We start from the raw sequence: 16839 nt of genomic DNA, 5'->3' as shown, positions 1-16839 counted from the left end.
AAAATAAAATAAAATAAAATAAAATAAAATAAAATAAAATAAAATAAAATAAAATAAAATAAAGGAACTGAATTGCTAGCAGAAGTAACACTATTTGTTAATTTAAGGCAACACATTTTTCTGGAACATGTTTTATCCACATGAATCTTATCCCTACCATTATAATCTCTGCAGATATACACGCCAGCAGTTTTTGCCTATTCTAGTTTGCGCATACTTTGCAAAAGGAGAAGAAAAAAGTCTTCACTAATAGGCTACATTATTTCGTAAGAAATTCTCCAAGCAAACCGCTTTTCAAAGACTTTTAGCCCAAATGAAAAATTCAAGGTCTTAATAATTTTAATAAGCTTCTGATAGGCATTCAAATTTGAGGTGTTTATCCAAATACCCTCAAGCTTCAGAGAATCCCTTATCACTGCTTCACTTCCTAATAGCTGTCATTCCAATAAATATCAGAGCAATTAAAATCTCTATCAATCAAAAATATTGCTTTCTTACAGGCCTGTCATTTTTTTAAAAGCAAATTCTGATCTACCTTTCTAACAGCTCTTGAATTTTATAGCAACATATAATAACCAGCTGACTGCCTTTATTTCCATTTAACTTTTATCTTTAATGTCTCTGCTGTTTCAACAAAATATTTATAGCATTTTTTCCTTTGCACACTTAATATTATTGTCTCTATTTTCTGCTGTATTTTTCTCTCTTTCCCATGAGGAGGAAAGGCAAAACCACTGAAATCAGTCCTGAGAGAGAAAGGCAAATTTTTCCTGAATGTTCTTATCAGGTGAACAAAGACACTTTCTTACCATGAAGATAGAAAAATACTTCTTTGGGCAATGCAAAACATCTCAACAAATCTGGACAAATATCCTAAGAACAATCCTTCCGTTTTCTATAATGTCATTTTGCAAACTAAAATTGCCACTTTTTCTGACACAGTACCTCAAAGCCTCTCTTTAGTGAATCCTTTTGGTGTCATTTGATTTCTTTGAGGGTAAAGGGGGTTAAATAGTCTACAAAAGACCTTGTAGTACTCAAGAAATGAATTTTGATGGTCTTGCAAAGAGATTTAGATGCAAGGACTAGAAAGAAAATCTTAGGTGTGGGAGAGGTTATGAGAGAATAGGCATCAGAAACTAGATCTGACTTTTAAGTAGAGGTAGGGTGAGGAGAAACATGGAGAAAAAAGAAAAAAAAAAAAAAAAAACCAAAAACAAAGCATTCCTCTTACTAAAATGAGGAAAATTAAATGCTGCGTTAAGTCTGGAATGTGGATGTCCACAAGGAATTGTCACATAGCTGCCTACACTGGACTGAGATGCACCTGGATGGAGTTTGGAGAAGCATCCTCCCAGTTCGAATTTTCTTTCCTGCCACCAGGAAGAGGACAGGAGAAAGGGTTCTGAAGCATGCTTCAGACATGTGCATCTCAGTTTGCTCTCATATTATTTTTCCCTCTACCTTCCTGCAAATAAATTCATTTCCAAGTCAGTCCCCTTTTATTTTCATTTATTTCTTTCTACCTACTATTTTAGGAATGAGTCCAGCTGTTAATGGAGCCCAGTTATCTGACCTCCTCTAAGTCCTATGGGTCCTATTTTCATCTGTGAAAACAAGCATTGAGGGCCGCCTAGGCAGATGACACTTAAAGGTTAAGGAGGTTGGACAACGTTTAGAGGACAAACTATCATTCCGTTATTTTCAAACTCAAGCCAATATTTTGCAATGCAAATGCAACAGTTTTCTGTGTATTTGGTTTATTCTGTTTCATGTTTTGGCCATTTTGCACTCTCCAGAGTACTATTAAGATTAGGAGAGTTGCGTGCACTGGTTTAAAGAATATGAGAAGAGATATTGTCTGATGTATGAGCAAGCTTCTACAGCTTGGATCCTTGCGTCACTTTAACCTTGAATTTTTTTGTAAAGATGTCAGGTATTTTTGTTAAACTTATATTTCTCGGTAGCTCATAATATATTCACTACACAAGACCTAGTTCTCGGGTAATTTGATTAAATATCCAGGGATACGTATGTGTGTGCATGTGTTTCTAAACATAGTATAAATTTAAAATAAAGGAGCCAGACAGATGCTATTTGGTTGATCTGAGCATATTAGTCATGTGGTTTTTATATACATAAATCTGTTGTTCTGGATTGATGTCCAGTTCTATTTATTTTGCCAGTAAAACAAAAGGTCGTAGTAAATGTTGTATATTGCAGCTTCTGTAACAGTGGACGAGTATCCAGAAGGAGAGGCAGAAAACTGAAGACCACAAACTCGGTTCAACAGTCATACCAGACAGATTTAAAGCTGAGTTTTTTCAAATAGACGGTCTTTCCATTCTCCAATATATCTAGACCTCCCAAAATGTTGCTAATATATTTCCTGAAATAGCCCAACATTCACATCTGTCAACTCAAACACAAGGATGACAGAACAGAGCTCTGGTACTGCTGGAAGACATGACCTCCTTGTCAGAGAGCTATTGTATGGTAGGCACATGCTCATCTTGCTCCAATAATACTTTGAATTCACTGTGGTACATTTTATGTTTTAGCACAAAATATTTACTTTTCCTTTTGAGCACAGTTGGCCAACCTAATTTTAATTATTTCCCAGATTGTTTCTCTGATCAACCTTTTTCACTCAACCAGAATCACCTTTTGCTGATTTATTAATTCCCTGTCAAAAATAAAAGTTTAAATACCATAATTTAATTAAAAGCTTCTTGATTGAGATCGTTATATCATGGAGAGATGTTTAATTCAAAATTTGCTGTATCCACAGTGGTAGTGATTGAGTAACAGAAAATCAACTTACGTCGTAGTAGTTTGTTAGAATATTTGTTTACTCTTCAGCTGAAGCATGCTAATTACAATAAGAGGTCTTCACATGCAATCCAGTTAGCAAATATGATTGGTTAATAGATAAGGAATGATTCATGATTAAAAGCATACAAAACTGCATCTGCAAAAAAAGGTTATTAGACCTGGGGCCATATCGCAGTGTCAAAAACTGGGTCATCAGATATACTTGGGTTGCCGTGTGGAAGTGGAATCAGACATATTTTTATTGTATGTGCAAGCACAAACTCGCATATACATTTGCCTCATTAGAATTGTAGTGGCAGCAGTGTTTGCTGCCACAAACATCAGCCATTTCTAATCCATGTAAAGGTAGAATTTTCTTTCCTAAAAAAAGAGGCCCTCACAGAATAATCAGAAAACAGGATGGATCATAAAAAATGTGATCAACTTGCCAGGGCATTTTTATTACTGCCTAGGAAGGACTACAACTCAAAAAATATTTCCATTAGTTGCACATGACCTAATAGCTGGAATGACTGCTCTCCAGTGCGGTCATCAAGAACTTGGGTTCCTGAGTAAAGCTTTCCACAAGAACCCAAGGCCTCTCTACCTGATCTCCTTATCAGATACTTTTACATGCAAAGCATACATACAGCCTGGGGAAGGCTTAAACAAATAGGATATCAAAGTAGGTGGTAGCTCATTTTTAACTGATTTCTGTGGATATGGGAAATCTATTTGTTAATTAATAAACAGAGAAAGTCCATTAAGTATCGTGTTCTATTTTTCTTATTTGGAAAATTATCGTTTTTCTTGACACAAGGTTATTTTAGCATTGGGATTTTGAAATAAGAAAGGATTTTGTTAACTTTTTCTGCAGTCATTGGGGACATTTGATTTTATGTTTCAATTGAAAAAATAAAATACGTGTTGCTTTTAGCAGAGTTTCTGTAAGCAAACAGCTCTTGAATAAGTACATTACGCTATGGTAGGAAAATGAATCCCGTTATAATATCTCTTGTTCTCCCATCTTGTTTTGAATTTTCTCAGTTACACATATGCCTTTTGAATATGTCATTTAAGTTCTGAACTTTCATTCAGCTGGATCCTTCTCACTCAATCTGGATCATACATCACTGATTTCCCCTCCTCTTTCTAGTGAGTCCCATCATACTCGGGTCTGGTACTCTTTTTTTCCTAAATGGACATGCAGTCTCATTTTCTTCCAGCTTCTTCCCTCTTCTCAAGGGAAGAATTCTTCTCATCCCTTCACTGACCCCTAAAATCTCCTATTAATGGGCATGGTCCCTACCTGGCAGGTGTCCCTGGGCACTGACCCCAGAAGACTCCTCAGTTAGAGGATGCTGCACCTGGGAAGTCTCACAGGCTGGGAAGCCATAAACTTGATTCAGGATTTACCTGTACCTACCTTCTCTTTACATTGCAAATGTGAATGGAAGCATTTTATTGTAATTAGCTGGAAAGAGTACAGATTGTAGTTGTTTTATAGTAGCAAAAGTATGAAATCTATAAAAGTAAAATCGTTATGGCAGTCATAATACATTCTGAGCACTAAATTAAATTATGTCATAATATATATAGGACATTTGTTGAAGATGACATGTGGAGTAGCACCTTTTTTAATGAGGAGCTCCAGATTGACTATGTTGGCAGCTGAACTTTTCTCTTTAGTCACAAAGGTGCACTGTGACAGGGTGATCACAGCTGTGTCCCAGTCTGGTGTCACCAGAAGTAAAACCTAAGTGACTCCACACTCAGCATCACCAGTGGCTGTGGATTTCACCTGCTCTGAAAACCAAGGCTTTGCTCTTCAGCCTCTCAGAGGTCTCTAAGGAATAGTCTCACAGCCATCAGCACATTGAGCATCATCAGCGTGAACATACACCAAATACTGACTTGGTCTAGCTGGGGACCTTGAGCAGGACCGGGATCCTGTAATCCTCTCCTGGATGCATAATTTATTCTCAGAATAGCCTTGATAGCTTTCTCTGGGTTTCTCTGAGGAAGGATTAGCAAGAGGAGGTTTCTAACAAGGCTAAGGTCCCAGTGGTGAAGGAACTGACTACTTCCACTGCTGTTAGATAGATATTGGTAAAGAAAGGTAGATCCACAGAGCTATGTACTGCTGAGCACAGGAGTGCTAAAGCCACTAACTGCCAGTTTAAAGGAGTCGCATCCTTACTAGAGATATCCAAGGCATGGGGGTTCCTCCTCAAAATTCTTCTATTTTTTAATATTATGCTCCGGACACACTCGCCATTGTCTCTGCGGCCTTCTACTGCCGCTTAGTAGCAAGCCACTTAGGAGTAGAAAAGTTAAGTTTGCTTTTCCTTAGAATCTTTTTCCCCACCAAGGAGGAAAAATATAATATTTTCTTCGTGGATTACTTTGATTTAGATTTTTTTTTAAAACACCACTTTTTGGGGGGCTCTCCTTTGCCAATCACTTCCTGATGGAAGCAGAGACCTGCAGTATTTGCCATAGATTTGTCCAGGGAGAAATGTGTAACCATAAATTCTGTGCACAAAAAATATGGGGTACTTGAAGTGTGTGAAGCAATCTGCTAAAAACAAGACACTAAAGTCCACTAAATCTCAGTTCCAACCCCAAACCACAAGGTCTTTGGGACATCTCCTATTCATTTCCCATTTCTCCCTGTTCCATCTCATTCTTGTGAAACTGTGTTCTTAAATGAAACTGTGTTCTTCAGTACAACAAACACCTGTATGTGAGGTACTAACAATGGAACCCTTAAAATCCACTGCAGCCCCTACATTCTGCTACACAAATTAATATTTATCTTTATGCCATGGTAGCAAAAAGCGATGTCACGTCTTTGTATTTAGCATTTATTTTCTTAGGATTCTCTGGTTTGCAAACAAATACAAAAACAATCAGATAAGCTTCCAGCTGTTCCTATTAGGGCAAATTCATGGCTGCTTTGCAAATGTTCATTAAGATTTTAAGCTGCAAGGCCACTTGATGGACCATCTCTGAAGAGTCACCTTTTAGCAGTGCACAAATGTTTCATGCAAATGATATTACTGTTTACGGATATAGACATTTCTAGTACCAGAGCTCTCAAATGGTACTCTCAAGAACATGGCTGCCGGAGGGTATTCAGCATTTCTCAATTTTTGCACTCAGCCAAAGGGTACGAATCTCATCTGTGAATGCCTAAAACCTTGCCAGAAATGACAGATCACTGGGTACAGAACAACTCTAAGCAAGCCCTTTAGGTGGCAATATATGCAGAAGTAAGTGTAGGTTATTCAACAATAAGAAGAAAATATGCCATTTTTATTACCTGTGCTTCACTGCCGCAGACACAGAAACACACCTGTTAACAACTATGAGTATGTGGGGATATCTGCCTGTGCTGAAGAGAGGTGGTGAGGCGAGCAGAGTGTTCCGCCGTTCCTCGGTCCCAATTACAACATAACCATTGTGCTACACATGGCAGTGCAGACCATGAGAGTTTATTAATATGAGATTAAAAGCAACTTAATCAGCGGGGTGCTATAGACCCCTCTACACCAGAAACTCCACCTACAGCATCAAAGGTAATGCTGCAGATGGTCATTTTATTTTCTGGAAAGTTTTCTCTTACGTTCCAAGTGCTGCGCTCAGTGGTTTATTGAAGAGTTTCCCAGAATTAGTTTTTATCTAAACAGCAACGATAAACTTTACTATTGGCTCTTTATCCTGAAAGATTTTGATTTTCCCTCTTCACTGATATCTCGCCAGCCTGTTTCCCACTACGATTTTCCCTTTGTCTGGCCTGCGACATACTTGTGACTACACAAATAAAGAGCATCAGTTCAGTAGATGGATCTCCAGGCCCAAAGTCCAGAGTAAATTCCATAATCAACGAGGCTGAATGATGCTTTTAGTAGGCCAAGGTTGATACTCACTATAATTCACATTCCCTGGGTACGGCGCTCTGTAATAAAGCTTGAATGTCAGGCATGTCAGCCAAAAGCTAACATACCTGTTTGAACTAGTCCTGTGCCAATGGAAACATATCACAAACTGAAAACATTTAGCCTACTGTATAATTGTAAATGGATTCTTTTTAACCAAATGAAGAATAATCACTCATACATAAGCACACAAATATGTGAAATGTTAATATGTAATAAAGCCTTAAACCACTCCTAGCTGGCATGTTCAGAATAATGTCACTGTAAATAAATACATTGAAGAGCTATTAGAGTCCAAGACATTTTTGCCCATCAGTAGTATTAGTTTAACAGGACAAACTTTCATTATATTCTGACATTTGGTACATACAGTACGTTGTTTATGCACTAAATGTCAGAATATAAAGATGGTTTAGCCCTTTTATTTATGTATTTAAGAGTTATTAATTTAAGAGTGACCTTATTTAATCAAAAGTGCCATTTAATAAAAACCATGTCCACAGATTTCAAAATAGAGCCTTTGGTTCTGAAGAGATGTTAGTTGTTGTTTAACACTTGGATATGTGCTTCGCCCTCCTTAGAATTCTTTTTTCCCATCTAAGCCTGCAACTCCAGCATGCACAATGGTTTAATCGTATATTGTTCTCTGAGTACTAACCCTTTACAAATCATATGACATAAAAAGAAAAATAAGTAACATTGTAAAGACAGTAATGAGAACTGTTGAGCTAAAGTGCCTCTTAAAGAAATCCTAATAAATTCCAGAATTTCTAGTCTTCTGGCAAGCTTTCCATTTAGAATAAAATCAATGATCAATGGTTGCAAGCAGTCAGCATCAGGCTTGCATGCCTCCAGAGCAGAAAAAACTCATAGACGAAAGATGACATTTAAAGGAAAAAAGCTGACATTGACTCCATCACTGTCATTGCTTCTGCCATAAAGCAGCTTCAAATATTAAAACATTTTTCATCTGTGCTGCATTATTGGCACCAGAAATTGTTTTCTCTCTGTCTGATACTCACTTGAACTGCAGCAGAGCTCCCCAGAGACTCCAGATTGTTACCAAGGCCTCATAACATATTGGCAGTTGATGTGGTGGTGTTCATGTACACTTGCCACTCACAAAGGAGCCTCCCCCTCCTTTCACACTCTTAGGAAAAAGAAAATGCTCCAACAGGAATTTCAGTCCAGTTCAATGAGTTCACTGACTTGGGTGAAAGAGCTGTTATGCATCATTTTGTATGGTCTCCTCGACCTCTCTATGGGTTGCTCTATGGGGCTGGGGCAATTGTGGATTTGTGTGAGGGGATTAACAAACTGGCTATCTGCATTCTTTTTTTTTTTTTTCCAAAATCTCTGCCCCCTTCCCTTTTACATAAATTTCTCCTCTTCATTTGCCTTGCACTGCATGCTCAAGCTGTTCCCAGGTAAGTGTTTCTCAGTTCAATGGGAAAGGCAAAGCTTTGTCGATCAGCGCACTTGTAATCTGTCACTGAGAGGGGATGCAGAATTAGATGCAGCACAGAAAGCCTCCACTTCCCACAGGATAATCTCAGCATAAGTTTTTATGCAAACACTCCAGTAGTACATAGGTCAGCGAGGACTGGTAAGCAGATAAAGCATAACTAATGCATTAGCTCATCAACAGAAATTAGGCACCTAAATCCCTATCAGTGTTAAAGACACTGACAAAATAAATGAATACACTGCATTTAGTATCATCGAACAGAAAAACACAAACAGTACGTTATCAAGTACTGCTTCTCACGCCATTTATGAAAGACGATGCAATTAAATACAGCTACAGATCATCAAAAATGATTCATGTATCCTTCTACCAGGAAGAAGACTGAGTCTTATATGATGAGAGGCTCTGTCACAAGCACTTGCCCAAGGTGTACTGTTCAGGACATGGGGCAGGGGAGACTGGTGGGTCAGCACTGCCATCCAGTCCCTGTGGTGCACTGCAGCCATCACAGGGGAGGGAGCCTGAGTCACCTTTGACTTACTACTAAGAGCAAAAAGGAAACAAAACAAAGACACGCAATAGATTATCATCCATTATTTCCTACTGCCTCTACCTTGCTTGATGGTAGATTCAACCACTTGGACTTTCCAGGTGTAAAACAGAACAAATGCTGCAATTTGCAACTGCACGAGCAATTCTTGTACAGCCAAGATCTGTACCCCATGTCACACAAATAACATTGCCCACTAGGCCTTATGAGACTATTTGCAGTTATGAAAAAGCAAGAAATTAAGACTCCGGCTAACAGGAAACAAAATAAGATTTGCTTGTTCTTCACCATTCCATCACCTTCATCCACCTTTTGACCAACAGAGCCAAGGGACTGCTGCTCAGAACACATCCAGCAGCTGGGCATGACAACATAGCAGCTGACAGCAGTCTCTGTGCCTGCAGTTTTCCTCAGGTCTTACAAACCCTACAACTGACACTGGGTCCTGCATAGCCAAAAGCACAAGTATTGCCACTGGCTCTGTTTGGGGTGCCAGGGAACCTCCTGGGATGCATAACAAAATTTGCAGAAGACCAAACCTGTAAGAGGATGATGTTGTTTTAGTGTGTTGGGCAGCTAATTGGAGCAAGCAGCTCTCGTCTCAGCTGTGGCAGCACTTAGCTGCCTCAACAGCAGCAAGCCTTTGTCTTCCCATCGACTATCCCCAACACAGACGGTCTTTGCTTTCACCAGGACTGCTGCAGAACTGGCTCACTGCATGTAAGCTGCTGACAGAGGGGAAAAGACAGGACTGAGGTGAGCACTGCCGACTAAACTGCTACCAAACAGAAGAGAAACAGATGGAGAATGTGTACTGGGGCACAGAGTGGTGAAAAGGGCAAGGATGGAAGTGAGAGGAGAGCACTCTGTGTTGCGACATGGTTCGGTTTGTCTCAGTGGAAGATGCTCAGCATCACTCTGGTTTGGGATACATATATATATATGTATTATTTTTTGTAGTGTCACTAGGACACAGCTTCCTGCAGGCTGACAGCATTAAAAAAATTATAGGGTTTCAATCTAAAAGAAGGAAGTAATCATTTGCCACAGACCTTTTACTGGATATTATCTCATGAGTCATGACCCATATCAAGAGAGCAGCCGTTTGAGTCTGACTTGAAAAGCCAGTGGTTGATAATGCTCCCATATATTCCTGCAGGTAACAAGTGATATTTAGCTGAGAAGGTCTATATAACTTGGCTTGCTGGCCCTTTTAACTCAAGGAACTGCCTGAGAGTGAATGACAGACTAGAGAGATTGTGTTGAAAACAAACAGAAAGAAAAATCAAATAAAAAGTATCAGTGTGGGTTGTTTTATTGTGGAAGTGAATGACAGCATTAGGATTTAGACCTCCTAGTTTAACACATCCTGCCTTCCCTAGTTTAATAACTATACACACAACTAAAAGACAGCATATAAAAACAGGCAGCGATTTAGTAGATCAGGGTTGCTGTATTTGGATTATCAGGGCATTTAGGGGAAAATGGGAAAAAAAAAAGACCACACAGGGAGACAGCGCAGAGAGCCTCTCCACAACCATCTGCCACCACGTCACGTGGCTCTGCAAACTGACAGACACTCCTTTAGCAGGGCCCAGGCACGTCAGATGAATCAATCAATCAAAAAAATTCTTATGAAACTTAATCACGGAGGGTCGTGTTAGGGAGTGGGGAACAGATTAAATTACCACGGTATTAGATACGGGAAATGATTTCTGTCAAAACCATCTTTACTGCAATTATAATATGTTAATTATGTATTTCATTAAGTAAGTGGATTAGAGTCTGCACAGATGAAATCACGCTGAAGGCTTTGAATCATTTGCTGAGCAGTGTGGGAGGACTGGTGTGAATGGAACTCAGTTAATTTTGAAAACTTTCACATGCTAAACATGTCCCCCCGCCCCCCAACTGCAGGAAACAAATGCCTCCCAGATTGCCGCGTAAAACATCCAAAGACCACATTAATTTTAGTGATGTAATCAGATCATGCCTGATGCGGTCCAGGAGCTTGACAAGGATGCCATAAACGTGTTCACGTATAACTGCTTTTCTGTCTCTGGCTCTCCCTACCGTAGAAGGAAGATGACTTGGACAGGATGCCAGCTTTCCTTCAGTCCGTGCTAAGAACACAGCACGAACAGCACAGAAAGAACACAACCTCCCCCCCCCCCCAGGTACAGCACAACCATGTGTGCAGCTGCCAGCTATAGTCGACTGCAACAACCAGTCTGCGAAGGCACCCACACAGCAGGCTCTTCAGCACCCGCACCCTTTGGGTTTGTTTCTCCTCAGTGAGTGGGAGGCCTCAGATATGTAGGAAACTGCCATTGCATGACGGGTGAGCAGCAGCCCTGGTGAGCCCACAACTGTGTGTACCAGCAGGGATGCGCTGGGTGAAACGCTCCAAAAGCATGAGTACAGCTCTTGGTAGTAGTAGAAGCAGCTGCTTTACACCATGGGAGGATCTGCCCCTGACCCACAATCCTCCTGTTTTTCAGATTGCACATAGCTTATGCAGGTTTCCCACTGTACCCATGTGCAAACCTGAAATGACTGTTTTCTTAGTTTGAATTCTGTGCAAATGCAAAAGAGAAAGAGTGTGTTTATTTAGGTAGAGAGCTATTCCTTGTGCATTTAATGCTGCGCTCTTGATAGAGGAAAAGAGCAAGAAATAAGGGAAGATCGTGGTAACTATTGTTCTCCTTGCTCCCCAATAAATTAAACTGCTCATTTTAGAGGTTTATCTCTGAAAGGCAATTTAATGAATAAATAAAAATAAATGTGTCAGGCTCTAATTAACAACAAGAACTGGGCGCCTTGACATGAAATTTTAGACATAGCGATAGGTAACCTTCCATTCAGGGGAGACTGCCCCACATATTAAAAATAAAAGGACATTTGGTGTCACAAAGAAATAAATCTTCCAGCTCTTTGCATATGCCTCTCTTCTTTCGAATAGCTTCTGGGATAGGAGACACATTTAAAATAAATGTGAAAAAATAAGAGCAAAATAATTAATTTTAAAGAGGAGAACATATACAACATACATAAATTTGCCTCATCCTAATTATTTAGTTATCAGTAATAATCACAAGGGATTTAAAAAGAGGGAAGAATCTGAGACAGCCTAACACCCTGCATGGAGTGAACATTGGTGTAAATGACTGGAAAAGGTTGGCTGATTTGATGAAAACCCAATCAGACTCTCTAGGGAGATATTACTTTCCTCATTATTCCACTGATTGGCCTTATTTCATCTGAAGAATGCAGCACATTCTTTACGGTGCTGGCAAGCCTCTTTAACAATATCCAAGGAAAAAAACCCTATCACCTCTTTAATCGAAACAACAAGGAAATTAACCAGAGTCACTTTCCTCAGGGAACTGCTACACAAAAAAAAAAAAAAAAACCACACCAAACCTGATGGATTGGCACAGCAAAACTGAGAGGCAAAGGGGGTGGGATTCTGTCAGATTTGGCACACAGCAAAAGCTTTTCATAAATTTGCTAAAAGCAACTGAAACAGCAGGCACAAACCGTAACTCCGCCCTCTGCAACTGGGAAAAAAATAACACTTGAGTTGTTTGCTTGTAGCAATCTAATCTTAACCAACAGTGACATAATTTACTAAGGGAGTTCGTTCTTGTGATGCAAAATTTGTTATACCCACATCACTGTGCAGGGCTTTAGAATAAAGCAGCAATTTCAAGTCAAGTACAAAACACACTTGCGAAATTCAGTCTGAGAACTGTGTTATCGATGGCCTCAAGCTTGCAATAACTGTTAATTAAGTGTATTTTTCATTATTCTTTAGCAAAGAAGCAAGATTTAATGATGTAAGTTAACAATAGATGATAATTTAGAGTAGTGACAATAGTTTAATTATTCACACACACGTAAAAGTTAACTTCATAATTTATTTCTTTGTGAGAACAAGTTCATTTAAAATATTTTGAACAGTGCATACAATTACTACATACGGCATCTTGCCACACTGTTTTTGAGGCTGCAAGTCAATTTGCTCTAGAAGTCTCTCCTTTGGCAGCAATGGAGGGAAGGAATTCTCCAGTCTTAATTTTTACTGCTTGGGAAGAAAAGAGAACTTACTATCAACGGATAGCTGTGGGCCCAATGGGTTAAAAACTGAGGTCAGGGTCCTCAAACAATGGACCTCGCGATTGCCTAAGCTATTTCCAAGACTTCACAAAGGCCTTTGTTGAATTACAGGAAATACTGTGAAGAGAAAATAAAATATAGCCTATGATGAGCCGGAAAATGATGCTCAGAACCTACTTGAACACCAACTTCTGAAAGCATTTGAATGTCCTGAGACTATCAATATCTTAAACCAAATCTAGTTGAAATGTACTCAAGAGCCTTCTGTAAGGAAGATTTGTTTCTAGTGTTTGTAATAAAACAATCAAAAGGGATATCAGTCTGATGAAGACTGTGAGTAGTCAAGGAAATTATTATTTTAATGCACTTAAAATGATTTTTAAACAAAAACAACATCTACAAAGTAAGCAATAAAGACACAGTGATTTGAGTCAGGCACAGATCCTTCTGTTTCAGCACTGTGTTTTGTACATTCTGCTCTCATTACAATGGATGAGTCTTGGCACACAACTAGTCAGCAATTTTAGACTAGATTTCCTGATTGGGAATGTGGAGATGTTCCTCAGTTATTACTCAAAACTCTCAAAAACGTCTGTCACACAGAGAATTAGAACTCAGTGATGGTTTATGCCATATCTATTTTCAGCTGACTCTTTGATTTACAGTTTTCTCCAATGCTGTGCCTGAAAACCTGCAGGGATAATATGATGGCAGCCTGATCCATTAGCCCAATCGGGCTGTTCTTTCTCTCTGTTAAGATCACATTTTAAAAGACAAATTCACAAACAACTAAAGACTTCATAGCCACTGAAATGTTCTGCACACAGTCTGGAAGAGCCCTTCAATGGGGTACACAAGGCATGACGATCTATCAGGGTCTCTCTTTCTAAAGAAATGTTCCTCCCTTAAAAAAAAATTAAATACAAAGTCTAAATATTTGTATGCTACAGTACTCATAAATCAGCAACACATTAAGGTGCCAGGAAACTTAAGATTATGAAGATCATTCTCATCTGCATGAGGTTTGTTTCTGTGTACAGCCAACTGGCAGTGAGGGCAGGCCCATGCCTTGTACTTAACTTTGGCACACACAGCAGGCACTCGTGTTTTGGACTCCCACATCCCCAAGGGCGCCTTCAGAAAGCCCCTCAAGTTTTGAGTGGTTTTGCAGACTAACGATGGAAATGTGGGACATCACTTTCCTGTCCCTTCAAATGTAATTAATCGTGCCTTTTTCTCCTGCTGAATTCCTATCGCTATGAAAGCCAGTATGTTTGTTCTTCCAGCAAACAAGTCCCTTCTTTTTGTCAGGCTTATCAGAGTCACACAATTCAGTATTGAATCTCTTTGGAATGAACAAATACTCTGGGTATAATAGAGCCAGAAAATGTGACTACCCCAGGATACGCTCGTCCATCAGTACAACTGAAGCAAGGAGACACGCTGCCCTTTGGATCCATGTTTAGGAAAGTACCTTTGTTAGAAGGTGATACCCACGTTCTGCAGCCAAACATCTGTTTCTTTCTACTACAAATGCTGCTGATTTTAGCAATATCATGCTCAGTGCATTGTGAATGTCTTTAAAATTCTGAGGATGAGATAAAATTTGCTGTTTTGCAAACGACATTTGCTGGGAGCCACTGAAAATAGAATGATAGTTCAGAAGATGAGTTAAATAAACTGAGACTGCTACGTTATCACGCAGCACCTCCTTCCTACTCTGGCACTCAAAAAAGGGAAACATTCACAAAAACCTCAGGAAAAGTTAAAATGGAGAACATTAGGGATGTTCAGTACCATCAAATAGATCTTAAGACAACTTCACCCATGGCTGTGCGTTCTGCACACTACATGCCCTTCTTGCACAGCCCTGCCATTCACTTCAACACACAGAAGTATCTGTTCTTAGGTCTGAAAAGCTGACCATCTACAGACACGGCATCTCCAGCAGGTTTTGAAGGCCACAGCCATCTCTGTCTTGTTATGACAGCACTGCTTGCTCTTACAGCAGTAACTGCATTATGGGTGATTTAGAGCTTCAAGATAAAACTGCACAGCATTTTGCAAACCCCAGGGAGTTCCCATCCCCTCCTCTTAGCCTACAGGCTGAAAAAAAGAGGGTAGGCACAGCACTGATCCTGAACAAGATGCCTTAGAGGGAATTCAGCTCTGCTAACATCCACTCCATTCTTAGGGAAGCTCACAGTTCAGGCAGACCTTCTTCACATCTGCCTGCAGAAAGGCTACACACACTTCCCTAAAGGCATGCAATTAAATGCTGATGTATTTATTAAAAGAAAGATGCTCTTATTTGGGGGAGAAACAGATGTGAGAATGTTTCAAGACCACACCTTAAGCTGCACCATTGAAGAATTCAGCTGGGTAAAATTACCTCTTGCCTTTGATGAATCCCAACCAGTACCTACCACTCATTTGTTGTGCAAAAGATGGCTGATTTTCTAATGATGGAAAATTATAACATCTGATTACATTGCACGTGACAGGGCTTATATCTTACCCACAAAACATTTAAATTGAATATGCCAGTCTTAAGATATCCTCTTGATGAAAAATATAAAACTTTAAGACAGGAGATCATAGTCTGTTTCAACAGTGCAGAAAGCCAACAAACACATCAACAAGCTTTGTAAATACAGCAGCTGAACTGGCTGTAGAAAAGGTGTGTTCAACTCAACACTATCCTCATTTCTGAATTTTAAATTAAAATAAACCAAAACATGTCAAATAAGAATAACCTTTGAAATCCCTTCTATATAGTTTAAAATTTCTATTTAACTCTATTAAAATCACTACCTTGAGCAGAAATTCATCCTGCAGAATACAAGGACATATTGCTGAATAAAGTCATTTTCCCTGTTTCATTTAGGTAGGGTGTTTGGCTCCAATATTATACAAAACATCTCTCTAAAGGCTTAGAAAAAAATATCTCCTGTTGGAAAGAGAAACAAAAAACCTGCTCTCAAGCCTCGCAAAGTCATTTACCTCCTCCTTGTAGGTTGCCATCTGACTCGCCTGCTAATCCACTTCAGTTTTCCATTATTCCAATAAACAGACATTGCATCTTGTATGTCCTGATTTGGGTTGCTTAGCTCAAATTGGGTGTGGAACTTAAAGCCTACAGATCTGTTTTGGAGGTGGTGAAGTGCTTTGGGACCTGCTCTTAGGGTAAAACATCCCTGCAATTTGTGCTGTCCTGTTCCCAGATATAACAACACAACTAAATTAACCCACTCTGGTCCAGAGATTGGTTCATGGAGGTACTATGAGCTTTCTCCTTGTTAACCACTACCAACACCACAATTGAAGCTAGATTCTCCATTCTTCCCCAAGTAGCCTTAGAAAATAAATGACGAGATAGAGCCAATGTCTTTAATAATATCTGGCCAGTAAAGAGCCAGTGTTAGTTTTACTCTACTGATAACACGGTTGGTCAGGATAGAAAGCTATAGAAATAAAAACCTCCAGTCAGCTTCTGAGTTGCGCCTTCAGACTAAACCCAACTCTCAGTCAAATCACTTAGCGTTGTCTAGCTTCCTTTGTATCCCAGGGCACTGGGGGAGGTGGAGGGGGAGAGGCAGGAGAGGAAAAGAAAAAGAAAATCAGTTTTTGACTAATTGCCATGGAAAACTATAAATCAGATTGCGGTTACTGAAAGTTAGATTCAGGTTCACCATATGGTTTGTAAACCTGGAGAATCACTGATGCGTTTTGAGTTTCTGATGAAATCTGAAGCATTAGCTGGTTTTACATGGTTTCAGGTTTCCTTGCAAACATTTCAAACCCCACTTTCTCTAAAAGCATAAATTCTTTCATTCATACCAGAGAGTGTTGGGACATCACAAACAAAAGTTTTAGAACAAAGCAGAAACACACTCTTCTAGCAACAAAAACAAAGTTTTCAGAACTGCATATACAACCAGCCTAAT

The sequence above is a fragment of the Lagopus leucura genome, unplaced genomic scaffold (assembly GCF_019238085.1).
Source record: "Lagopus leucura isolate 7727_CA_CO unplaced genomic scaffold, USGS_WTPT01 Super-Scaffold_100017, whole genome shotgun sequence".
Classification (NCBI taxonomy): domain Eukaryota; kingdom Metazoa; phylum Chordata; class Aves; order Galliformes; family Phasianidae; genus Lagopus; species Lagopus leucura.
Note: the sequence above shows the minus strand (reverse complement) of the source record.